General features: G+C 49.0%; 1 protein-coding gene across 1 annotated transcript in view; it reads right to left on the reverse strand.

Annotated features, from left to right (window-relative positions):
- Positions 1–6697, reverse strand: part of ERAP1 (endoplasmic reticulum aminopeptidase 1) — a 128032-nt gene extending 121335 nt beyond the window's left edge. Inside the window, exon 1 of the mRNA XM_082265640.1 lies at positions 6631–6697. The gene's annotated coding sequence lies outside the window, so the exon portion shown is untranslated. The remainder of the gene's footprint in view (positions 1–6630) is intronic.
- Between the last annotated feature and the right edge of the window lie 2065 nt (positions 6698–8762).

Below are 8762 nucleotides of genomic sequence, written 5' to 3' on the forward strand. Positions count from 1 at the left end.
ACCTCTCTGGCATCTGATATGGCATGGTACACAGGGAGTAGGCAAGAGCGTAGTCGGATGTAGCAGAGGTCAGGGCAGGCGGCAAAGGTTCAAAAGGCGAGTAGTCGGTAGCAACGGGTTCGGCAACAGGCAAGGCAAACTAACACAGTAGGGAACGCTTTCTCAGAGGCACAAGGCACAAAGATCCGGCAGGAAGCTGTGGGAGGAGAAGGTATTTATGGGCAGTGCACAGGTGAAGCCTAATTAAGTCAGCACTGCCTCTCACAAACCTTAACCCTTAATAACCACTTTGGGCCAGGCACCAATCACTGGTGCACTGGCCCTTTGAATCTAAGAGTCCCGCCGGCGCGCGCGCGCCCTAGAGAGTGGGGACGCACACGCCGAGACGCTGAAGTGCTGCCTGGGGGCATACGCTGTGAGCGCTCCGAGGCCAGCAGGGGGCCCGGAGCGCTCAGCGTAACAGTACCCCCCCCCCTTTGGTCTCCCTCTCTTTTTGGTACCGAAGAACTTGAGGATGAGGCTGCGGTCCAGGATGTTCTCCTCCGGCTCCCATGACCTCTCCTCAGGACCGCAGCCCTCCCAGTCGACCAAAAAAAATATTTTCCCCCGGGAGATCTTGGTCGCCAAGATCTCCTTGACAGAGAATATATCGGAGGTACCGGCGACAGGGGTGGGAGAAACAAGCTTGGGAGAAAAAAACGGTTAAAGACAGCAGGTTTAAGAAGGGAGACATGGAAGGAGTTATGGATTCGGAGGGAGGGAGGAAGATGGAGCTGATAAGAAACTTGATTGATACGACTCTTGATTTTATAGGGTCCCAAGAAACGAGGGCCCAACTTGTAACTTGGGACCCTAAATCGGATGTACCTAGAGGAGAGCCACACTTTGTCACCCGGGTGAAATTCCGGAGGAGATCTGCGTCTCTTGTCAGCTGGAACCTTCATACGGGCGGAAGCCTTGAGGAGAGCAGCGTGGGTTTCTCGCCAGATGGAGGAAAAGTCCTGTACAAGACTGTCAACGGCAGGTACAGAAGAAGGAGTGGGAGACTGCGGCAGAGGTGGAAGAGGATGACGGCCAAAAACTACATAGAAAGGAGACTTGTTAGAAGCAGAGGATTGTTTGTAGTTGTAGGAGAACTCCGCCCAGGGAAGTAGATCAGCCCAGTCGTCATGGCGTGAGGATACAAAGTGACGCAGATAGTCACCCAAAATTTGGTTCACCCGTTCTACTTGGCCGTTAGACTGAGGGTGGTACGAAGAAGAAAAGTCCAATTTGATCCCGAGCTGAGCACATAGAGCCCTCCAGAATTTGGAGACGAATTGTACCCCACGATCCAAGACAATATGTTTGGGAAGGCCATGGAGACGGAAGATGTGTTGGAAAAATTGTTTGGCCAACATGGGTGCAGAGGGTAGACCGGGCAGGGGTACAAAGTGAGCCATCTTGGAGAAGCGATCCACCACGACCCAAATAACGGACTTGCCAAGGGAGGAGGGAAGATCTGTAATAAAGTCCATAGCGATGTGAGACCAGGGAACTTCAGGAACAGGTAGAGGCAAGAGGAGGCCCGCTGGTTTCTGACGAGGCGATTTATCCTGGGCGCAAATCATACAGGCCTGGACGAAGTCCGAGACATCTTTCTCCAGAGAAGGCCACCAGTACCTTTGGGAGATTAGTTGGAGAGATTTTAGCACCCCTGGACGCAACCGCTGACGTGGAGGTACATAGGATTTGCCAGGAGGAAGAAGGCGCAGGTCCACGGGAGCGACTGTAATAAGGCGTTCTGGAGGGATTTATATATTGAGGTGTTAACTCGTAGCCCACCACATCAGAGGAGCGAGACAGAGCATCTGCCCTAATGTTCTTACAAGCCAGACGGAAATGGATCTCAAAATTAAAGCGGGCGAAGAACAGAGACCAACGGGCCTGACGGGGATTTAATCTCTGAGCAGACTGGAGATAAGCCAGGTTCTTGTGGTCCTTGAAGATGTACACAGGATGTGTGGCGCCCTCGAGTAAATGTCTCCATTTCTCCAGTGCCAATTTAATAGCCAGCAGTTCCCTGTCCCCAATGGAGTATTTTCTCTCTGTGGGAGAGAATGTTCTCGAAAAGAAGCCACAAGTTGAAGTCTTGCCCCTGGAAGACTTCTGGGTGAGGACAGCTCCGGCTCCCACCGAGGAGGCATCCACTTCAAGAGAGAAAGGCTTGGTGGAATCTGGTCTAGAGAGAACGGGTGCAGAGGCAAAGGTGGATTTCAGGGACTGGAAGGCTTCCTCGGCTTGGGAAGGCCAGGATTTGGGGTTAGCTCCTTTTCTTGTGAGAGCCACAATAGGAGCTACCAGAGTGGAATAGTGAGGGATGAATTGCCTGTAATAATTCGCAAAGCCCAGAAATCTTTGTATGGCTTGGAGACCAGAGGGGCGTGGCCAATCCAGAACCGCCGAGAGCTTGGCTGGGTCCATTGGAAGTCCTTGGGCTGAGATAATGTATCCCAGGAAAGGCCGGGAGGTCCGTTCAAAAAGACATTTTTCAAGTTTAGCGTACAGGCGATTCCTCCTAAGACGAGTAAGAACTTGTCGCACATGGGCCCGGTGTTGGTCCAAATTGGAGGAGAAGATGAGGATATCATCCAGGTATACGACCACGCAGGTGTAAAGTAAGTCCCTGAAAATATCATTGACGAATTCCTGGAAGATAGCAGGTGCGTTGCAGAGGCCGAAGGGCATCATCAAATACTCAAAATGGCCGTCCCTTGTGTTAAAGGCGGTCTTCCATTCGTCTCCCTCACGGATACAGATCAGATTATAGGCCCCTCGAAGGTCCAATTTAGTGAAGATCTTTGCCCCTCGGAGACGATCAAATAGCTCAGAGATTACAGGCAGAGGGTAACGGTTCTTGATGGTAATTTTATTAAGACCTCTGTAGTCAATGCAGGGGCGGAGGGAGCCGTCTTTTTTTGTCACGAAGAAAAAACCGGCCCCAGCAGGAGAAGAAGATTTTCTTATGAATCCTCTCTGTAGGTTCTCACGTATATAGTCGGACATGGCAAGAGTCTCAGGAGGTGAAAGAGGATAAATTCTGCCCCGAGGTGGAGTAGAACCGGGTATCAGGTCGATCGGGCAATCGTAGGGTCGGTGAGGAGGAAGAACCTCAGCTTGTTTCTTGCAGAAGACATCCGCAAAGGAATGGTATGGCTTGGGCAGCCCAGGAGGCGGAGAAACTTGCAGGTCCTGTTTGACCAGAGCAGGCTTGAGACAGCGGTCAGAACAGGAGGAACCCCAATGCAGGATCTCACCGGTGGACCAATTCAGGACATGACTATGACGTTGAAGCCACGGCAGACCCAGGAGGAGTTTGGAGGAACAGAAGGGAAGGACAAAGAACTCTAAAGTCTCTGTATGAAATATTCCGATGTCCATCTGCAGAGGCTGGGTACAGAACTGCACGGTGGCAGAGAGTCTCTCACCGTTAACAGTAGAGATAAAAAACGGCTTGGGTAGACGGATTACTGGAATACGGTACTTGTCAACCAAGGAGGCGTGAATGAAGTTGCCAGCTGAACCGGAATCCAAGAAGGCGGTCGCGGCGAAAGAGGACTTGGAAGAGATGATCAACTGCACGGGTATGATGAGACGTGGAGAGGAGGAATCCACACCTAGCAACGCCTCTCCCACGTTTACTAGGTGCGAGCGTTTCCCGAACGCGGTGGACGGAGAGGACAATCTCTAAGGAAGTGCTCGGTACTGGCACAGTACAGACACAGGTTCTCGTCTCTGCGGCGGCTTCGTTCTTGCGGAGTCAGGCGTGACCGATCCACCTGCATGGCCTCCACGGCGGGAGGCCCAGTAGGGGGTTGAGGTGGACGCAGAAAAACGGGAGCCAGACGAGGGTAGCGTCTAGGACGAGCTTTTTCCTTTTCAAGGAGGAGTTCCTCTTGTCTTTCGGTGAAACGCTTGTCTATCTTAGTGGCCAGCAAGATGAGGTCACTAAGAGTGGAAGGAAGCTCACATGCAGCCAGGACGTCCTTTATCTCGCTGTTAAGTCCCTTCTTGAAGGTGGCGCAAAGGGCTTCATTGTTCCAGTTCAGCTCAGAGGCCAGGGTGCGGAACTGAATGGCATAGTCACCCACGGAAGAACCTCCTTGGGTCAAGTTTAGTAAGGCAGTCTCTGTGGAAGTAACTCGGGCAGGCTCCTCAAAAACATTCCGGAACTCTAGGCAGAAGCTCTGGACAGAAGCGGTGGCAGGATCTGCGCCGTCCCATAGTGGTGTAGCCCAGGCCAGGGCCTTCCCGGACAGTAAACTGAGAATAAAGGCTACCTTGGCTCGCTCAGAAGGAAACTGGTCGGACAGTAGCTCGAGGTGGAGAGAGCACTGCGACAGGAACCCACGGCACTGCTTTGGATCTCCGTCATATTTGTCTGGTAGGGACAAACGGATTCTGGAACCGATGGCAACTGCAGGCGGAGGTGATGCCGCAGGTGCAGACGGAGGAGCTGGCTGTTGCTGAGAAGGCAGGAGCTGCTGCAACATAGCGGTCAACTGGGCCAGCTGTTGACCCTGCTGGGCCACAATGGTGGTGAGGTCCGCTAGGCTTGGCAGGGGAACATCAGCGGGATCCATGGCCGGATCTTACTGTCACGAACCGGCAGGACTGGTAGTGGATCCTCTGGACCAGAGAGGCGATGGCGCGGGTTGTACTAGAGGACCGGTTCTAAGCAGTTACTGGTCTTCACCAGAGCTCACCGCAAAGCGGGATGGATTTGCTGCAGCGGTAACTACCAGGTCGTGGCCCCTAGTAACAACTCGACCTCTCTGGCAGCTGATATGGCATGGTACACAGGGAGTAGGCAAGAGCGTAGTCGGACGTAGCAGAGGTCAGGGCAGGCGGCAAAGGTTCAAAGGCGAGTAGTCGGTAGCAATGGGTTCGGCAACAGGCAAGGCAAACTAATACAGTAGGGAACGCTTTCTCAGAGGCACAAGGCACAAAGATCCGGCAGGAAGCTGTGGGAGGAGAAGGTATTTAAGGGCAGTGCACAGGTGAAGCCTAATTAAGTCAGCACTGCCTCTCACAAACCTTAACCCTTAATAACCACTTTGGGCCAGGCACCAATCACTGGTGCACTGGCCCTTTGAATCTAAGAGTCCCGGCGCGCGCGCCCTAGAGAGCGGGGACGCACACGCCGAGACACTGAAGTGCTGCCTGGGGGCATACGCTGTGAGCGCTCCGAGGCCAGCAGGGGGCCCGGAGCGCTCAGCGTAACAGTGAGCTGTCAGTGTAAGCTCAGTCACAGTTCTGGTAGAGCCAAATGAGCACACCTAAGTACAACAGGGTAATGTATTTTTGCAGTGGCTGGGCATTCAGGCCCACCTACTGTGCTGTGGCATATACGTGTAAGGCTGTTGTAAAAGGGGGTTAAAGAAGAAGGAGTGGCTAAACAATAAACAACCTTTTAGATGTGGCCTTCCCAATGTCCTGCATACATGTTATAATAAATATATATATATAAATAGCTTTGTTAGCATTTCTCTACATGGTCCTGTGACTGCAAAGCTCCAGCTCATCTGGGAAGGGCCGACAATTGGGTTGAACCACAGAGAACAGTGATAGTCCCCCAACAGTATACACAACTCTAGGCATGATTGGTGGAGGGTTATTAAAATATCCTTTGGTGACGAAACACGTAGGGAGGAGTGGTGTGTCTTCGGGATCGGAAGTGACGGCGGACACCATTGTTTACCTGCCGAATGTGTTTGGAGATATGTGTATTCTTAATATACCAATGTGAGTGTATTTTTAATTCAATAAAATAGCGTTATTAAAAAGGTTTTACACTGTTTAGTTTGGGAATATGCGTGGCTCTGCAAAGTTGTCGTCGCACCGATTTGGACGATGCCATTGACGGCAATTGGCTCCAATTTGGCATGTCAAATCGCATGTCAATCTGGACCAATGTGAACGTGGGCTACAGGGGAATTCCAAAAGCTTGCCAGACCTGCCTGTAATTAGGGGGTCCTGGCTACATGGTAAGCACACCTGATCCTTTTTGGTGGTAGTTAGCCTTTATGGTAAAGGGAGTGTGATGTGACTTACCTGTGATTTGTGGCTAGACGAATCCTCATCATTTACCTTTTATTAGGGACTTTATAATCTTTACTTGAGATTATTCACTTATATATTTTTAATGATTTTTTATTGTGAGTTATTAGCACAACACTTTGTTTATTACTGATTGGTGGAGGAAAGAGTCCATGTCATGCCCACCACCCCCAGAAAGGAAATAGAGCTTGAGCTTTGTGGTCCCGTGACCGCATACAAAACCATTCATTTACATTGCGATTTATTATAAAACGTTTGTAAAGCAATGGGGAGGCGGCATTCTAAAGTTGATTTGTGTAGCCTCTCCTTCCAGTCTCAGATAACTGCAGGTTATTTTATGGTGACAGCTGTGCAGCGTGCCTGGTACTTTATTTAAGCCAAGCAAGCGCAACATACTCCACGTAAACAGATTACAAATTTGATTCTAATAGACAGAAGTGAAATAAAACGCCTTGTAAACTAGGTCACCTACTGTACATAAAATGTGCGCGAGTTGTTCTCAGAAAACAAAATGATCAGCAGATAACTGACCTGTTTTTCTTCTTTGAGTATATATTACTCCGCATGGGTATGATTATGCATCGTGCGCCATCAACTGCAAAGGAACACATACCACAAGAAATGTAAGTGGGAGTGGAAAATTATACACACTTTGCTTTTATTATTTCTTTCTAGGTTTGGGAATTTGCAAAACTTTTTTGTACACTGGATACATGATTACCATTTGAGTTTAAAAGTCTATCTACACCTCCCAAAAAAAAAAAAAAAAAGTTATTCATTGTAGTTTACCAATAGTGTCTGCATTCGTTTTTCTTTTTAGGCTTATTTCCCTTAAAAGAGAAGCGTGGGATTTTTTTTTTGTAATCATACTTACCTAGATAGATGGAGCATCAGTCCCATGTTGCACCAGCCCCCCGCTGGCTCTAACACTGAGAACCGAGCAATAAAACACTGCTGATCACTCAGTTCTCAGAGCTCCCTGATCAGAGAGCTGGTTAGTGTCAGTCACCGCTGTCTGCTCTGTTCTCCCCCACCCCACCTTCATTGGAGCGCTGGGCTGTGAAGGGGGCAACCAGCTCAGGCTCACAGCGATCCGCTGAAAGGTTGAGCCAGGTGCCGGTTCAGGCATGTGGGCATATTCTGACCGCATGATTGCAATCTTTCCCGAGCCTGGACCAGCTCTATGATGTCAGCCAACAGCAGGCTTCCGCCTACTGTCTGCTGAAAACAGGGCACAGGAGTGCAGAACGAACTGTGATCCACAAGAGAAGTATAGCCAAACGTGCTTTGGCTGTTCTTTAATTTTCATCTGGTGATCTGGCCAGTAACACATTTCCTATTATAGGGTGTCTCCTCTATCTATGGAGGAGCTACAAAGACACCCTCGGACAACAGCACTGTCTGGAGAGAATAAGACCTACTTTTTGGTGCTTTTTGTAGAAACGCATTACAGTCAATTTAACATGGATTTTTATGAGACACGTTCACATCTATCCTCTTTTAGCCGCTGCATTTTTGGAAAGGGTCAGGGACCCTTTTTTTTTTTTTTGGTTTAAAGGACTTCAGTGGAGACGCTACAGAAAAGCATGTAGTGCATTTTTAGGCAGTCTTGATGAGTTTTGCATTTTTTAATCTGCCCAACAACAAATTGGCCAAAAAAAAAAGAGCAACATGCATCAAAAACGCGTGAAAAATGTGTGTGCAAAAACGCAAAATGCACCGCAAAAAGCACTGCAGAAACGGATCAAAAGCAAACTGCATAGGTGTTAACCAGGCCTAAAGTTAGATGGACCAGCGGATTTGGGTGGGCTTTACTTATTTAACCTGTTGCTGATTGCCCACAACAGATTTATTGTGGCAAGGTGGCTAGGCTGCGTGAACCGATGTAACTGTATATCGGTCACGCGTGGGGGGTAGGTGGCGCCAAAGCGCCCACCGTCCCCATGATGTTCTGATTCGGTTCAGAACCCAACAGTCATCAGATCCAGGCCAATGATTTTTGGCCTGGACCTGGTGATCGGTTATGACCAATTGCAGAACGTCCTTTGCCTGTGTAATGTAACCAGTAGACTGTCTAGAATGTATAGAAAAAAACAACCAGCAAAGCATGATGCAATTTGCTCCAGCAGGGGAAAGAATTCCTTCCTGATCCCGAGAGGTAATCGGATATTCCCTGGATCAACTTAACCTATAAATATTAGTGAATAAAACAAAAGTTGCACTAGGTTAAAACATATATACAGTTATACATATACCAATAAAACTTGATTGATGACTGAAGTCCAGCTGTTAGCACATATATGCGGGAATAATAGCATAAAAATAACAATAACAATGGGAAGTGCAGCGCTAATGCTGAGAGCCCACCAGATCAAGTTGGAACAAATTAAGGTCTGAGAAGCAAGTGCAAGAGCTGTCTGGGTAGCAGTCCAGAAAAAGCCGCAACCAACTCCAAGCACACTGCCTCTAACTATAAGAGGTGGACCCCCTGCACAGGAGGTCAAACAGGCATTACAGTATCCTTGATGGTTCAGACACAGAGATCATTCGTTCCCCAAGGTTCCTCAGTATATGACACAGTATCCTCTCCAATACTCATACTGCGCATAAATATAAAAAGGGACATATCATAGGGTAGTATGTTCAAACAGAATGGATTTATT

The sequence above is a fragment of the Pelophylax lessonae genome (genome assembly GCF_965119305.1).
Source record: "Pelophylax lessonae genome assembly, chromosome: 1".
In the NCBI taxonomy this organism is placed as follows: Eukaryota; Metazoa; Chordata; class Amphibia; order Anura; family Ranidae; genus Pelophylax; species Pelophylax lessonae.